Source organism: Rhinichthys klamathensis, unplaced genomic scaffold (genome assembly GCF_029890125.1).
Source record: "Rhinichthys klamathensis goyatoka isolate OS25496 unplaced genomic scaffold, OSU_Roscu_1.1 h1tg000195l_1, whole genome shotgun sequence".
Classification (NCBI taxonomy): Eukaryota; Metazoa; Chordata; class Actinopteri; order Cypriniformes; family Leuciscidae; genus Rhinichthys; species Rhinichthys klamathensis.
This window is the reverse complement of record NW_026606721.1, coordinates 602,044-619,234: the sequence shown is the minus strand read 5'-3', so window position 1 is coordinate 619,234 and position 17,191 is coordinate 602,044. Positions and strand designations below refer to the sequence as shown.

Below are 17,191 nucleotides of genomic sequence, written 5' to 3'. Positions count from 1 at the left end.
GTGTTTTTGTTCCCTCGACGTCAACCTTTTAGACTATCGTGGATTCGAAGGAGCGGGGGTATGCGGAGATGCCTCAGGTTGAAGAGACGCTCGCGAGCTATCTCTCACTTGTGTCTGCATCTTCGCTCAAGAGACCTAAACTCCCCACGGAGCCGTGCATAACAACATCGGCTCTCGTGGGTAAAGCTTACCAATGCACACAATGGCTGTGTTACAGGCATACCAGGTTGACCTCTTGAAGGACTTTAGTGCAGGCACTACAATAGATGAGGAAGCGTTTTCTGAACTGTGCCGAGCCACAGAACTTTCTCTCCGTGCCACTAAACAAACGGCCGTTCTATGTCTGCTTTAGTTAGGACGGAGAGGCGTCTGTGGCTCAACCTCACGGGGATATAAGATAAGGACCATGTCTTTCTTCTGGACTCCCCGGTCTCTCCCTCTGGCCTGTTTGGCGACTCGGTCAACACAGTAGTCACCAGGTTCAGAGAGGTTAAGAAACATGAGGAGGCATTTGTTCAGTTCCTTCCTCGCCACACTCAAGGGGAGGGGCCATTGGCCACCTAACCACTCCCCAGTCCTTGAAGACCTAGGGAGGTGAAAAAGCAGATAAAGCTGTAAAAATTGGGGACAGGCTCCCCCTAGTAAAAATTGGGGACAGGCTGATCGCGCTCAGCAACCTCCCAAGCCAGACCTCAGGACGATCATCAACAGAAAGAAGAAGTCCTGATTGTCTGGCGCCCACTCTGGTGGGGGTAGCCCCCCGCGGGATGGGGCACGTATTATATCTGACCGCCCCTCCTCGTTACCCCCACTTCGGGGGGCAGCGGTTTACAGCGAAATGTTAGATGTTCCGTTGCTTCCTGCTTTCATCCAGGACATGGAACATCTAACATCCCCTCAAAAGGAAGTGTTAATGTGTTCTCACGGCGTGGTCTCCACTTCCGTGAGACCGGAGGTGATGCATGTACTGTCACAAGAGCTACAAACTCTTCTGAGCAAAGAGGCCATAGAACATGTTCCTCTTCCAGAGAGGGATTCGGGTTATTACAGCAGATACTTCCTGGTTCCCAAGAAGGACGGGGGGTTGCGTCCAATCTTAGATCTTCAAGGCTTAAACCATACAGTCAAAGCGCTCAAGTTCAAGATGTTAACCGTCAAGACGGTCGTGTCGCAAATTCAACATCACGATTGGTTCGTCACGATCGATCTGAAGGACGCATATTTTCACAAACAAATATTGCCACAACACAGGAAGTTCCCGAGGTTTGCTTTCGGGGGCGAAGCATACCAATTTCTGGTTCTTCCATTTGGCCTAGCCTTGTCACCACGCACGTACAAAAAATGCATGGATGCAGCACTGGCTCCATTAAGACTCCAGGGCATTCACATTTTGTATTATATAGACGACTGGCTAATACTAACACCATCGCAAAAGATAGCGCTTCAACACAGAGACATCGTGTTAGCTCATCTAGTTTCTCTAGGGTTGAGACTGAACACCAAGAAAAGTGTTCTTTCTCCTGCCCAGAGAACGACTTATCTTGGGATCGTTTGGGATTCGATCATGATGCGGGTACAATTGTCTCCGGCTCTAATCGATACCATTCGGCTAACCATGAGCAAATTCAGGCTAGGTCAAGATCACACTGTTCGTCAGTACCAAAAAATGTTAGGTTTCATGGCCTCAGTATCCACGGTAATTCATTTGGGGCTGTTGCACATGAGACCGTTTCAGTTGTGGCTAAAAGCCAGGGGATTTCATCCAAGGGGCAATCCTCATAGGCAAATAAACGTGACGCGCCGAGGGCTTTGTACACTATCTCCGTGGTTCAGACCCCGGTTCCTCGCCTTGGGTCCCACTCTGCGCCTTGTCGTCACAGATTGCTAACGACAGACGCCTCCCTGATGGGTTGGGGAGCGGTCTTAAGTGGTCGTCCAGCTCAAGGGGAATTGGAGGGTCATCAGCTCGATTGGCACATCAACTGCCTCGAGTTGATGACTGTATTTCTGGCCCCGAAATACTTTCTCTCCCAGTTGAGAGGCTGTCATGTCCAAGTGCGGGTGGACAACACAGCGGCAGTCTCTTACATAAATCACCAGGGAGGTCTGCACTTACACAATCTGAACAGAATAGCGCGACAGATTTTTCTCTGGGCCCAGGAAAAATTCCTGTCACTCAGGGCAGTTTACATTCCGGGGTATCTGAATGTGGGAGCGGATTTACTGTCCAGACAGAAACTACAGATGGGGGAATGGAAACTCCACCCAGAAGTAGTAAAACAGATCTGGACCAGATTTTACAAAGCGGAGGTGGACCTCTTCGCCTCCCAACAGACAGCGCAATGTCTCCTCTACTTCTCTCTGAGTCACCCAGCCCCCCTGGGTCTGGACGCGATGGGACACACATGGCCCAAAATGTGCCTGTATGCATTTCCTCAAGTATCTCTGCTCCCGGGAGTTCTAGCCAGAGTTCGCCAACAAGGGTCTTGCCTCTAAATGATAGCGCCGCGTTGGCCGAACAGAGTATGGTTCTCAGAGATAATATCTCTCCTCGACGGCTCGCCATGGGCGAGGAGGGACCTTCTGTCCCAGGCGGAGGGCACGATATTCCATCCCAGGCCCAACCTGTGGAACCTTCATGTTTGACCCCTGATGGGTACCAGCTGAGGGACACTGGGCTTTTGCCTGCCATTATTGAGACCATTCTAAGTGCTAGGGCCTCCTCCACTAGAAAGAGTTATGCCAACAAATGGGGTGTCTTTGAAAGGTGGTTTGTCGTACATAATGCAGATCATAATGCAACTGCCAGATTGCTTCAGTTCTGGACATCCTGCAGGAAAGATTGTCAACAGGCACATGCCACACCTTGGTTGACGGGGTGCCACTCGGGAGACATCCTCTACTCACTCGCTTCATTCATGGGGCCAGGCGACTGAGGCCTCCCGTAAGAACCAAGATCCCTTCGTGGGACTTAGCTATAGTCCTCGAGGGACCTCTAGAGCCAGCATCTGACAAACTTCTGACCCTAAAGATGTTTTTTCTTTTGGCTATAACCTCTCTAAAAATAATCGGGGACATGCAGGCTCTGTCAATATCGCCATCCTGCTTAGACTTTGCTCCAGGAATGGTGAAAGTGATTTTGCATCCTCATCCTGATTACCTGCCTAATGTACCTTTCTCGGCTGTACATCCGGTCACTCTGGTCACCAGCTGTGCTCTGTGCTCTTCAGACTTACGTCCACCGCACCAGCCAGTGGCGTAAGTCAGAGCAACTGTTCGTTTGTTATGTGGGCAGCAACAGGGGTGCTGCCGCCACCAAACAGACCATGTCACATTGGGTCAGGGATGCTATTGCTCTTGCCTTTGAGGCGCGGGGCCAAGCTTCGCCAATGGGTCTAAGGGCTCACTCCACCAGAGGGGTCGCCTCCTCTGCTGCCTTGGCAAGGGGTGCCCCCTTGCATTTGTTTGTGATGCGGCAGGCTGGTCCTCTCCGCACACATTCATAAGATTTTATAGCTTGGATGTTCATGCCACTCCCGGCTCGACATCACAAGCAAATGTCTAGGGCTTTCTTGCTTTCTTGTGAGCACACCTACACAACCGTAAGGAGTCCAGACACCTTCAAGCACGGCAACGTGGGCATTCTCGTTCCCAATGCTCTAAGCAGCATCGAAAAGAGTATCTTTTGAAAGAAAAAGTTCCGGGTTACTTGACTGTAACCCTGTTCCCTGAAAAAGCGGAATGAGATGCTGCGCTGCATTGCCGTGCTGATGATGTCCCAGGACTGCTCTTCAGACAAAATATCCTGACGATGCACCTGTGGCTCATCTAATTATAGCCTTGTGTTGTGGGTGCGTACCGATGACGTCACCGACCGAGGCTATATTACATCCGGGTCGATTCCATCGATGTGTTTACACACTATATTCACAGCAGGTCACGATTAAAGACGTTCCCAAGGCGCTAAGCAGCGCACCATCTCATTTCGCATTTTCAGGGAATAGGGTTACAGTCAAGTAACCCGGAACGTTTCTTATTTTTATCAATGTTGAAAACAGGTGTGCTGCTTAATATTTGTTTGTGGAAACCATCATATATATATATATATAGATATATATATGTATAAATTATTTAATGAATGGCTTTTTTTCTTAAATATAATTATTTTATAACATTATTAAAGCCTTTACCATCACTTTTGATCAATTTAATGCATCCTTGCTGAAAAAAGATATTATTTAAAAAAAGGAACCGAACTAAATCCTTTGAGTCTGTGACAATTTATGTAGTTGATGCCATAGTTATTAATGTTATTTTAATGTTATTGGCACAGGTAAATAATTATTTCCATTTTTATTTTTAGGGGACCCTTTGTTGGTTGAGAGTCTGAGTGGGGGGTCCCTGGTTCAGGAAGGGTTGACAACCCCTGCCCTAGACAATGAAAGGTAAAAGAATAATGATGTTTTTCTCTGCTCATATGGCAATATATTGTATTATAAACTGTATTCTCTCACAAGTCTGTCTCTCTCTCTCAGGTGAGAGCTCCTCCACACAGAGGAAATGAGGGGGAAAATGATGATCCCCCTTCCAGGTCTAATGTTTTTCTCTTTTTCCTTCTCTCACTCTACATGCCCCTCCCCTGTTTTTCTCTCTTGTCTGCCAAGATGCAAGACTCTCCGGCCAGGATGACAGAAAATCGAGGCTGCGGTTGCTGAAATCCCTCCTGTGCCTTCAACTCTAAACACAGGGTCAGATGTCAGCCTACAGCTATGCACAAAACTACAGTATTTTTCTTTTAAATAAAAATAAAAATGCCAGAGATACTGGCATTTTTTTCTGTCCCATTGTCATTCCAATTATGTCTCAAGCAGAGTACAGGCAAGACAAGGTGGGTAGTATCAATTCCAGAGAGGTTTACCTTTAGTCTGTTTGTTTTTTTTATCTATCACACACATTTCTGTTTATTAAGTGTAACAGGGATAGGGGGTAAGTGTAAGCAGAGGACAACATTGTCTAACATGCAATATGCAACGGCACTAGATAATTTATATATATATATATATATATATATATATATCAATCCTTACCAGCTCTGGAAATATTACGAGCAGAAAATATCCTTTGATGCAAGGATACACATTTCATCAATGCACATTGATGCCACTTGTGAAGGTCTATTTTGAATGACTAAGAGTCTGGTAGTAGGGAAATTTCGCATGAAAACACATCCTTATTTCAGACAGAGCGGATCTACGCTTGCAAGTGAAAAAAAAAAAGCCTCCATAAAACCTTGCCTTTACTGCTTATAGCATTATCTAGCTTATGTGTATCATAAAAGGAGAGTAATTCATCTATAAAGTAATAAACTCCAGAATAAGGAGAGCATATATCCTGTGTAACAATACACCTCGCTGGGATGGATTAAACATGACAATATGATTTACAAAGTTCACCTATAAATTACCGGAATATCTAATAGGTTGAATATTCGAGTCGGGGGCAATGTGGAAGTCTTTATCCGGCAGCGGCGGGTCACAAAGAATGTCTGACATCAAGCGTACGGGTCCTGCCACGGTGTCACACAACGTACTGTATCATTCCTCCGCTAATAAAGGCATGGCCGGCAGTAGGGCTTCAGAGCAGAGGCAAAGTTATGGAAAATATTTCTCTCCCAAGGACATGGCACCAGATGTGCAAAGACTTATGGGAGCAATCATAGGTGGCCAAGGCTCGGGCTGTGAGGCCTTATTAAGTTAGGCTGCAATCCAGCACCTTCAACTTATTAAGCTGTCAAGAGTTGCAATGATTAAAACCAAGGAAAGGTCACGAGCAGACCTTCGGCATTGTGCAAGGGCTGGTATTTTCTTTAGTAGTGCCGGCCCTAATGAAGACATTTTACACTTGCAGGTGGGATTTGATGAAATGGCTCTTTAGCAACGAGCTCTTGTTCTTTCTCTTTCTCTCCTTTTTTTGTATGTCTGAGAGGCTTGTGCAAATCTTCAAAAGTTTCGATTTTTTTCCTCACTCACCTCATCGAAGATGGCATACAGAGAAATTAACTTATTCTGAAAGACAGGATGAATGGGAGAACGAGAGAGAGGCCTGAAAAAGAGAATCACAATCGTTTCTTTCGCCTGGCACACGGGCGACTGGTCTCACTCTCAGATGGTTTTGCATACGATCATCCGTGGAGATCAAAGCCGAGAAGGCCGCGGTAATAATTACCGGCTGGGTGCGCGAACGCAGAAACGTTCAGCACGGGCAGGGCTGTCGCCTAAATATCAGCAAGCACGTTCTGCTGATGAAGGGATTTTAATGTCTGTCGGCTCCGTGCCATCATCTCCCTACAGAGATTAAAGAAACACAGCAATCCGCCAAGAGTTTTATTGAGAGCTGTCACTAGTGTATGCCTCAATGCCTGAGGTCCGGGAGTGTTCCTGATATATTCACCTGCCAGGTCGGATGGTGTGGTTTGTGGAGTGGACTGCAGCTAAGTTGTGTTGAAAGGACAACTCATTGCCTGAGGGTCAGAAAACTGGCCCAAGACTACTATCTATCGCAACAAGTCTTATTTTAGTCCAGACAAGATGTCAGTAATGGCACCTTCACTTTGTGACACTTTGCCTAGTTTGACCTCTCTAAAACAAGAACATACACTATGAAGCCACAAAGACTGAACTCAACTATTTTGTCACTGAAGCTATGGTTTGGTGGCATTGTGTAGTCGATTTCTGTAATATAGTCCTGGATATTGCTGAAACATAAGGTGGAAAAAAGAAGGGTATGGAATGTGCCTGTCTCATTTCAAAGCGTGCCCTTGACATCTTTGTAGATTGGCTTTTTTCTCTTTTTCCTTACTTTGCCCAGGACACTGCTACAGCTGCAAATTGCCAATGACAGATATGCAAAATGGGGGTCATACAAAGTTCTCAGCCATTTTATAAAGGAGACATATACTGTGTGTCTGCTGGCTTGCTAGAGGTGCTGTGTGACCTCCAAAAACTATTTTCATATACTGAAATATATATTGAATGGCACATATTGCTGTATCTCCAAATGAGAAATCCCATGTAGCGAGAACTCATTTAGCTGTTCTTGAGGCTAGTGTCGCTGTCAAAGTTGAAATGAGAACAAGCAAATGTGGTTTAGGGGCACATGGTTTCCAACATTGTCTTACAAAAGTTGCTTGTGCTCTGTGCAATGCCAAACTTTTATTTAAGTACACAGGGAATGACTCCTTGACTTTTTCACTTCACAACATTTGCAAACAGCTGTCAAAAAAAAAAAAAAAAAAAATCCTGCCATCCTCTTCTTTAAGGTTATGGTGACCTATCTACATGCTGCAGGATCTACGCATATAGTCAAAGCCGCTGAGATGCCCCCTTCCTTAGGCTTCAAATGTCCTAATTACTCCTGTGTGCCTCACAGGTCAAGCCAAGCTTTCCGTACTAGCCTGGCACCATAAGAGTATTCTCCACTCCATTAGCATGACATTTCAATGCACAGGGCTAAATGTTCCCACTCCTTAAACTCTCAGCCTGGGAGGATTTTGTGGCCTACATAAAAGACTCAGCTTAGACCTAAGCTGCTCCTTTTTGCTGTTGGGGGAAAATGCTATCAGAGAACTGAATGAGAAAAGTTTGTTCCAATTGAGGCAAAGCAGAGAAATAGAGCTATGACCGTGTTGCATTTATGTAAAGTGTGAGGCACTGTGAAGCTTGAAGAAAATAAGTATATATGTTGCACACACAGCAGAGACAGTGTTTTCTGGTGCCACATGGTCTTTTATTTTCGACACACTGTGTGTAATCAACAAACTCAACAAGAAATTTTATTTTTTTCACAGTGTGTTGCAATGTCTGACAGTGTGACTTCTTCATATAAAAGTGGATCTGATATACATTATGACAAAGAAAATGAGAACAATAAATCCCACCAAATAAAGAATGTAACTCATTGACATTAGCTTTACATTAATCAGACAATAACGCTATAACGATTGCGTCCGTTCTGTCTGCACCTGTTCTTGTTAGCCCTAATTAGTTTAATCTTCCTCCACCTCTGCCTGTTTAGTTCCCTCATTCACATTGAGTATTTATACTCCCTGTTCTGTTCTATCCTTTGTTGGTTACTGTTGAATGTCATGCTTGCCAGACACCAGTAAACTCTTTGTTAAACTCTATTCAGTATTCCGCATCTTCCTTCTTTGGCGCTCCGATGAACCCTCAATGAACATACACAAACTGTGTAGGCAATTTAAGTATATGTCACCGATGTTAAGGCCAAGGGTTATTTACCACACTCCGGAGGAGCAGACACCAGAGGCAGACAACCAAGGTAAGTTTTTATTAAATTTAAAAAGGGATAAAAGCAGGGACAGGGACGTTCGTGGCTGTGGCTTTGGTGCGATACCGGGAGGGGAGTGCTGGTAGGCACTCTTCCGTTCTTCAGGTAAGTATATCCCTCTCTTGGTGGCTCGTGGGACAGGCAGTGACTTCTCTCGTCGTCAGACTCGTTGAATAAGCTCGTGGGACAGACATTGACTTCTCTCGTCGTCAGACTCGTTGCATGAGCTCGTGGGACAGACAGTGACTTCGAAGACAGAAACGGGGTACTTTACCAGCCTTCGCTCTCGTTCTGGGTGGGTTAGAACGGCGCCGTTGGGAGAAATAGGGAGGCTGGACCTTCTTTGGGGTGGGGTACAGTGCTTGTGAACGGTGGCAATAGAGGTGCGTTGAGCTGTTCTCCTCTGCACCATACACACAATCCCAGAGACCTGGACACAGCTGAGGGGACAGATCAATTCGGAAGAATCTTCAAAGTTATGGATCAATTTCATCCGTCAGAAACTCAGAGAGAACACAGTTGTTTGATCTTACCGCACTCGTGTATAAATCACTCTTGTAAATCTCCACACGTGTTTAGTTCACTCTTTCAGACACTGCAAACTCACTCTATCTTCACAGCGATTAATCAACTCGTTTCTCTTTTCTTCATAGGATGGATGAACCAAAGAATAGTGGACTCAGAAGATGAACATGGATTCAGCGATCTTCCCAGCCGCTACGGTTACTGTCAACAGGATATCACACACTGCCCACAAACACAGGTTAGTCGTATGGTGATGGCAATCTTCACATGGGTTTTTCTCCAAAAGGTGAATCATAAAAGGGGTGCACTTAACTTTTCCTCGGTGAATCACGTGAATCCTGCAGCGGGTTTCCACTCTCTTTTCTGCCAGTCACTCTCCTTCTTCCTCTGTGAAGTTTTCTCACTTACTTTGTTGCGTTGCTGTTCGTGGTTTCTTTAAAAAGACTCACTTAATGAGCATGTCTCGGGGGACTCAACATAGAACACCGATCAGGTCTTAAACCTCTGCTTTCTGCACTTGCCGCCGCTCACTGCCACTGCTACAATCCACTCAAGCACTCCTGAGGAGCTTTCCTGCTGCCAGAGCATTTTTTTCAACGCGTTACTGTGCTTCAAGCCCCTCTCTTTATACTCCTTTTTCCCGGACACATGCTTCAATGAAGCGCTACTCACTGGCTTCAGCTGGCGCTTGTTATGGTCGGCGGCCATGACAGGTAAACCCAGAGCCGGCCAGGTGTTACACCGGCATTTCTTCCCCCTGGAAACGAGTCAACAATTTTTTGGTTCCCGGTTTGTTCACCCGGTGACATATCTCCTATAACTCCATACAACTGTAAAGTCTATTCACCAGTGTAGGGTTGCACCAGACGTTCGTAAGTTCTTACTCAACCCTTTCGCATGTGTGCGTGAATGTGATTTGTCATTTAAAAACCAATATAATAATCATGTTAGCTGATTTATAATGCGTGATGGGCGACACCATGTTGATTTGCGCCGCACTTTTGAGACTCGGATCTTTCAGATTTACATCACGTAAATTCACCCACATCTCCCGAAATACATGAAAGTAAGTGACCGGTGAACTGGAAGAAGAATAGAGTAAACTATATAGTTTCCTATACAATATGTATCTGATATGAATAAAACACTTTGTCAAATTATAATAGAAATGATTATTATTGCTGCTTCCATAGACATCAGTGTGTATTTTACAAACTATAAATGTATGGATTTGCTAGTACTTATGTGCATTTAAATTTCCAAAACCTGAAATAAACACTATGTGGTTGAAAACACTGAATAGTTTTGATATATGATAAGTGCTTAGCTCGTCCTGCTCTGGCTCAGCACCAGCCAAAGCGCGAAAGCACGTTTTAATTTAGCAGTTGATCACGTGATGCACTAAACGTTCTAACCAGACCGGTGGGATCGTACGCTCCAGGGACCAGCCAAGACTGATCACACCGGTGTGATCGCATGCGTCAAAGGGTTCAATTGGAACGTAAAGTCCACACTAGAGGCTTAGTAAGTATTAGCTAGCTTGTATCTACTTTATTCCGTTGCACCATTTGTTCTTAAGGAAGAACGTAGCAAGGTCGTAAGCTCTCCGTAAAGTAATGCGTAGTGGCATAATATGACGTTCAAATATGCAAGCAGAAGTTGTTTAAATGTTGTGAATTTCAGTTAACTGATTTTGCCTAACTAACCGTAAAAGTTTCCATTAAATAAAATACATAATAACGAATAACATATGTATATATATATATATATATATATATATATATATATATATATATATATATATATATATATATATATATATATATATATATATATATATATGTTTTGTAAATAACATTCAGAAACTGTATTTGAAATTAATAAGGATAAAAAAATTAATAGTGATACAAAAACATAAGAAATTACATTTATCTATTATAACAGATTTAATTTGTCATGTACAACACAGAGTGATGCACAAAAAAGTATGTATGTAGATTATGTAAAAATGTATTTACATAATGTTTTCTCTCTGAAAATGTAAGTGAATGCATAGGCGCCGATCTTAAAATACTGTACATAGGTGCCAGTCCTGTGGGTGCTCGATCATAGGCGGAGGATGGAGGCCAGGGCGGAGCAGGCTGTGCAGGTGGCCAGGGCTGAGCAGGTTGGAGCCATCACTGGACTCTGGTCAGGGGGCGGAGCCATCACTGGACTCTAGTCAGGGGCCGGAGCCGTTATGGCTGGAGACTTAGGCGTGGAGGCCATCTTTGCTGAAGACTCAGGTGTGGCGGCCATCTTGGTTGAAGAAACAGCTGTGGCGGCCATCTTGGCTGAAGACTCAGGCGTGGTGGCCATCTTGGCTGAAGACTCAGGCGTGGCATCTGTAATGGCTGGAGACTGGCGGCCACGACGGGACGAGAATCCCCAAAATCAGGTAGGTATTTGGATAAGACCTCATCCGTTATTGCTGGTTCAAATGGTTCTGCTTCAGGATTCAGTGTGATGAGCTTTCCACTTTGTTCAGAAGGGGTTGGACATTTACAGCACAGTTTTATATCCTTCGTCATCATCACTGTCTAAATCTGGGTTGGGTTGTTGTTCTGGCTCTTGGGTTGTTGTTCTTTTCAGTGTTTAGCGTTCTCTTGTCTTCAGCTTTTGCACAGGTAAACTGTCGCATGGCAGCAGGAGGTTTCTGTGTACAGGCCGACTCCGTCCTTCTTTCTCTTGTCTGATCTCGTACACTGGACCATCAGGACTTTTCCTACTTATCACCGTATTCACCTAATCCCCCCAGTGTGAGCATAGTTTTCCTGGTCCTCCCCTTTCGCTTAGGTTCCTGTGTTGCCATGCCAAAGTTCAACACCATGGATTTTCTCTGCAGTCTTTGATGCAATTTCATAGGCTTTGTGTATCCGTGTTCACCAGTTTGTTACATAATCTGCATAGGTCTGCTGTTTCTTATTCACCTGCAGGGTGAACGTGAGATTGATGATGAGGAGGGATGAATGGTAACCGGTAATATGGGGAGAACCCAGTCGCTTCACAGGGGGTGCAGTTCTATGCATGGACCACTTTTGACAGCGAGTTCTTCCAGCCAGCCTTCTCACCATCACTCAGTATCCTGAGCATGAACAAGAGTGTCCTGTGATTCTTTCAACTTGTCCGCTGCCAATTGGGTGATATGGAGTTGTGTGAGACCCACGCACACCACCAACCTTCTGCAACTGATCCATCACATGTCATGGTGAATTTTCTTAGGGAAGCCAAACTTGAGGGCAAAACCACCAAAGACATGTTGTACCACACACTTGCCTTAGGAACAACTCACACTTGTGTGAATTTGGCAGAGCAATTCACACTTGGCTGAGTTTGACTCCATATTTCTGGTATCTCTGGGGGGACACTGGTTCACATGATCGATCATTTAAAGAGGCTCTATAAACAATGTTATCATCCAGGTAGGGCTGGCAGATAACATCTCGCAGATCCTCAAGGCAAGCTTACATGTTCCTCTGAAATTCTGCTTGAGCTGAGCTAGGGGTGAATGGGATCCTATTTCATTGATTTCCATTACACGAGAGTAGATGTTAAAACTTCATGCTGATTTGTACTCGGCTTTCGCCAAGATAAGCAACACTAACACGTAGCTTTACAGTAAATATGCTTCATCCATTTACGCTTCTTTCCATATGGTGGTGTGACTCCCCTTCTGTCCGGCGTTTACGGCTGCAGTGTACTTGGCGCGTCAGCACACACGACGGCTGCAACTACAGTGTGGTCTCCCTAGTGGACCAGCACGACAACCGTCTGGATTGAGCCGAGTAGGGGACATCTCTAAGGTCTTCAAGTGGGCACCTTCCGTCCTTAGTGTTTCGTCGACTAGCCCACGACACCTCAAGAATGCTCGACAGTGACTCTGGCGTCCCAGAGTCACCCCCCTCCGTCCCCCACTCAACTCCGCCCAGCTTACTGACCTCTACATCCCTCCTGCTGCTGAGACCTAACCACAATCTCTCCGCAACCCAACCATACGCGCCAACCCGTTTGACTAAGGCTGTCGAGCCCCACTGGTGCGTTAATGCAGTTTCAGTGGCAACGGTTCCGTATGGCATACCACCTACCGCAAAACACAATATCTGCCCAACCACCCGTCGTTCACGCAATATACACAGGAACGTAATGACTGTAAATACTATACAACCTATACAAATAAACCAACAGACTCTTAAAGTTTTCTAGAATTCTACGAAACCGTAGCGTGGCGGCCTGTACACAGCCAGCTAGAATCTTTCTGTCTCAACCACAGCCAGTTACTGCTCCTTTCTGCTGCTTCAGATAAGTTCTTTACTGTGCGACGCAACTCTTGGCCACTGAATCCGACGTCTCTGAGGAACCGGGTTGTAGAGTGTGCCACAAAACCTCGACAACCCACTTCCACTGGATAAACCTGGACTCTCCATCCTCGCTGCTTCAGTGGCCAGATGAGCATACCGGAGTTTCTTCCTCTCATATGCCTCATCTACCGCATCCTCCCATGGCACTGTTAACTCTATCAGTTGAACAATGCGTGCTGATCTAGACCACAAAACAATATCTGGTCGTAGGTTAGTGGTGGCAATCTCAGGTGGAAAAATAAGCCGTTTATCAAGATCAGCCAGCATCTTCCAGTCCCCAGCAGCTTCCAGTTGTCCTGGGCGAGAATTGGTGTTAACACCTTTTCTTGGTGGTTGCTCGCCTGGGTGGAGGAATATTGTCTTCTGCGTGTAATGTTTTGCTAGAACAGGCGGCAACTTATTGGTCCTACTACGCTTGCCTTCCAATGCTAAAGCCAAACATCGCAATACTTGGTCATGGCGCCAAGTAAACCGACCTTGGCTAAGAGCCACCTTACATCCTGTCAAAATGTGCCTTAATGTGGCAGGTGATGAACACAAAGGACAAGAGGGATCCTCTCCTACCCAGAGGTTTAGGTTCTGCGGTGATGGGAGAACATCATATGTTGACCTAATAAAGAAACTGATCCTACTCTCTTCCATTTACCAAAGGTCTTGCCAGCCCATCTTGCGTTGTTCCACACGCTCCCATCTCATCCACTCTCCCTGCTTGGCCTGGGAAATGGCCTTTATACACCTCATCCTCTCCTCCTGCTTTCGCACCTCGTTGACTACCAGCTTCCTCCTTTGAGCTGGGCCTGCCTTGTGCCATTTAGGAGGAGCTAAACTGAGCCCAAAACCCCCTCTTCCATGCTGTACCTGTCCCACGATATCCCAATTTGAAGGTCAGCCTTTGCCTCTACTACAGATTTCTTTGCTGACCACTTTCTACCAGTTTTCAACACAGGGGCTGCCTCCCTTACACATTTGTCGCGTGACTCTACTAAGGTCATTTCCAGTCTGACCTTGGCACACTTAAACTCCTCGGTTAAAGCAGAGACTGGCAGTTGCAATATTCCTTTACTATAAAGTCCCACTCTGCTGAGGCAGCGTGGAACTCCCAACCATTTCCTGATGTATGAACTTATTAATGCTTCCAGCTTATCCACTGTTGTCAAAGAAACCTCGTACACAGTCAGTGGCCACAGCAACCTCGGCAGTAGACCAAACTGAAAGCACCAGAGTTTTAGTTTGCCTGGTAGAGCACAGCTGTTTATGCTCTTCAACCCTTCCACTGCTTGTCGTCTAACTTCTCCCACTCGAACTGTGTCCTTTAGATCCCCATCGTACCATCTCCCAAGACTCTTCACTGGCTTCTCAGAAACTGTTGGTATTGCCTCACCATTAATGAAGAATGTTTTATCTACTACCTTTCCTTTAACTATTGAGATGCTCCTCGATTTAGAGGGCTTAAATTGCATTCGTGCCCATTCAATATTATCTGTTAACTTCCCCAATAACCGATTAGTGCAGGCTACTGTTGTAGTCATGGTTGTCATGTCATCCATGTATGCTCTGATTGGTGGTAGTCGCATCCCAGAAGCCAAGCGCTCTCCTCCTACTACCCATCTTGATGCCCTAATGATTACTTCCATTGCCATGGTAAAAGCCAGTGGAGAAATGGTGCATCCTGCCATTATTCCAACCTCTAAGCATTGCCATGCAGTGCTGAATTTTGGAGTTGAGAAACTAAATTGCAAATCTCCAAAATAGGCTTTCACTAAATTTGTTATTGACATTGGTACTCTGAAAAAATCAAATGCTGCCCAAAGAAGCTCATGTGGCACTGAACCATATGCATTAGCCAAATCCAGGAATGTCACATGGAGCTCCTTCCTCTCCTTTTTAGCTGACTGAATTCGTTGCCAGATAACATTGATGTGTTCTAAGCATCCTGAGAACCCTGGAATGCCCGCTTTTTGAACTGAAGTGTCAATGAAGGCATTCTTTAATAGGTAGGTGGACAATCTCTGGGCAATAATGCTGAAGAAAATCTTACCTTCAACGTGTAACCCTCTGGGGTCGGCGGTATCGCCGGCGATACCAGCTCACTTTTTTCCTTATCAGTGCAAAAGAGACTCAAATTACTCTGATGATTTTGATCTTACATATAAGTGTTATACATCATTCGATCCTGTTACGTTTTTTTTTTTTTGTGGAACCTCACAATAAAAACAAAGTGTTGTGCTTTTCGCCAAATAAAGAAAAATAAACATGATGCACGTTCTGCGTTCTCTCTGTCAGTGAAGTCCATTCTGAAACGCATCCGAAAACTTTATTAAAAAAAGAAAAATTTCCAGTTTATGTAATCCGTTTGAAACCAAGGAGAGGTACAGTTTTTTCGTTCTCAGTTCATTATCTTTAATGAGCTGAGGCCGCCACGCCCCCAGCGCTTTTCACATGGTAAATAGGTGATATAACGTTATGCATAACACACGCCCAGCGGTCAATGGCATAAAAACACGAAGTTTCTCCATCAGATTCACTGATAGTTCATTGCGTTTTGAGGATGGCACGGTACTCTGACAAAGAGGCCCTTCAGATGATTCTGGACAGCGATGAAGAACTCACCTTTTCCTCAGAGGAAGATTGTAACTCCGACGACGAACGACTGCATTTTGAAGAACGAATTCATCCCGCCGAGGATACAAGTTCGAAGTAAGTTGTTTAGTGTTTTATAATTTCTTTTCTGATCGTATAGAGTTCAAATGAATTTTCAGACTATATTTTGCCTAGCTTTTGACATCTTACAGAAAAGATTGCCTCACAATATCCCTAACATTCGTGTATACACTCATGTAAACTTTTTAAATGTGATATTACTCTGTAAACATATTTGTATATTAAATATATATAGTTTTGATTAGCTTATGACACTGATTATCATGCTAAAATACTGCCTTATGCGTTATGTATTTTGTTTGCGAATAACTGCATGTTTAGGTTATATAGCCTATTGATTTAGTGAAATATATTTCAGCCTCCGGTAAAATATGTGATACTGTCTAAATACAATATATTTTTTATATATAAATGTTGAGTTTTGGTTAGCCTATGACACTACTTATGCTAAAATAGTGCCTTATGCGTAATGTATTTTGTTTGCGAATAACTGCTTAGGTTATATAACGAGAAATATATTTCAGGCTCTGGTAAAAGAGGTCTAAATACAATATATTTTTTTATATAATTAAATGTTCAGTTTTGGTTAGCCTATGACACTATATCATGCGTAAATAACTGAATACAGGTGTAATGAAATGTAGTGATGTGTCGTTCGCGAACGATCCGTTCATTGAGTGTATCACTAAATGTGTGCGGTCTATATGGGCCATCAACAGATATTTCTCCGTCCCATGGCCCAGATATATACATACATTGTGCATCCATACCCATTAATTGTCCATCAGTTTACTTTGGATAATGTATGCTAACAGTATATATTATTTTTTTTTAGGAATGTGTCTGCATCATGCTCTCCTTCGCCAGCACCTCGCAGAGGGACACGCAGGTGTCGTTCAGTTCTCAGTGCGATCGAGAATCATACTGAGTAAGTGCACAGACGTAATAAAAGGCTACCTATTATTGTGTGAAATTACAAAAAAAATATTTTTTATCCATGGCAATTAGTGATTGATAATGATAATAATACAGTTTATTTGATTGTGTTATCAGCATGCTCACGCTTTTTTCTTTTTTATAATACAAGTTTGGTATTTTTTTTCTTGTGATGTGTTAAGTGATAGTAATGACTTTATGTCTTTACATTGTTAGGACATATTTCTATTTTGAATAAATGCTGTTCTTTTTATTCATCAGTGAATCATTCTTAGTTCATCATTCTTTGTTCAGGCTGCCTTCGTGGCACCTTGATGGGGCATTAG

General features: G+C 44.2%; 1 long non-coding RNA gene across 1 annotated transcript in view; it reads right to left on the bottom strand.

Moving 5' to 3' along the window:
• Positions 1-17,191, bottom strand: part of LOC130096001 (uncharacterized) — an 89,137-nt gene that overhangs the window by 4,120 nt on the left and 67,826 nt on the right. The window lies entirely within an intron of this gene.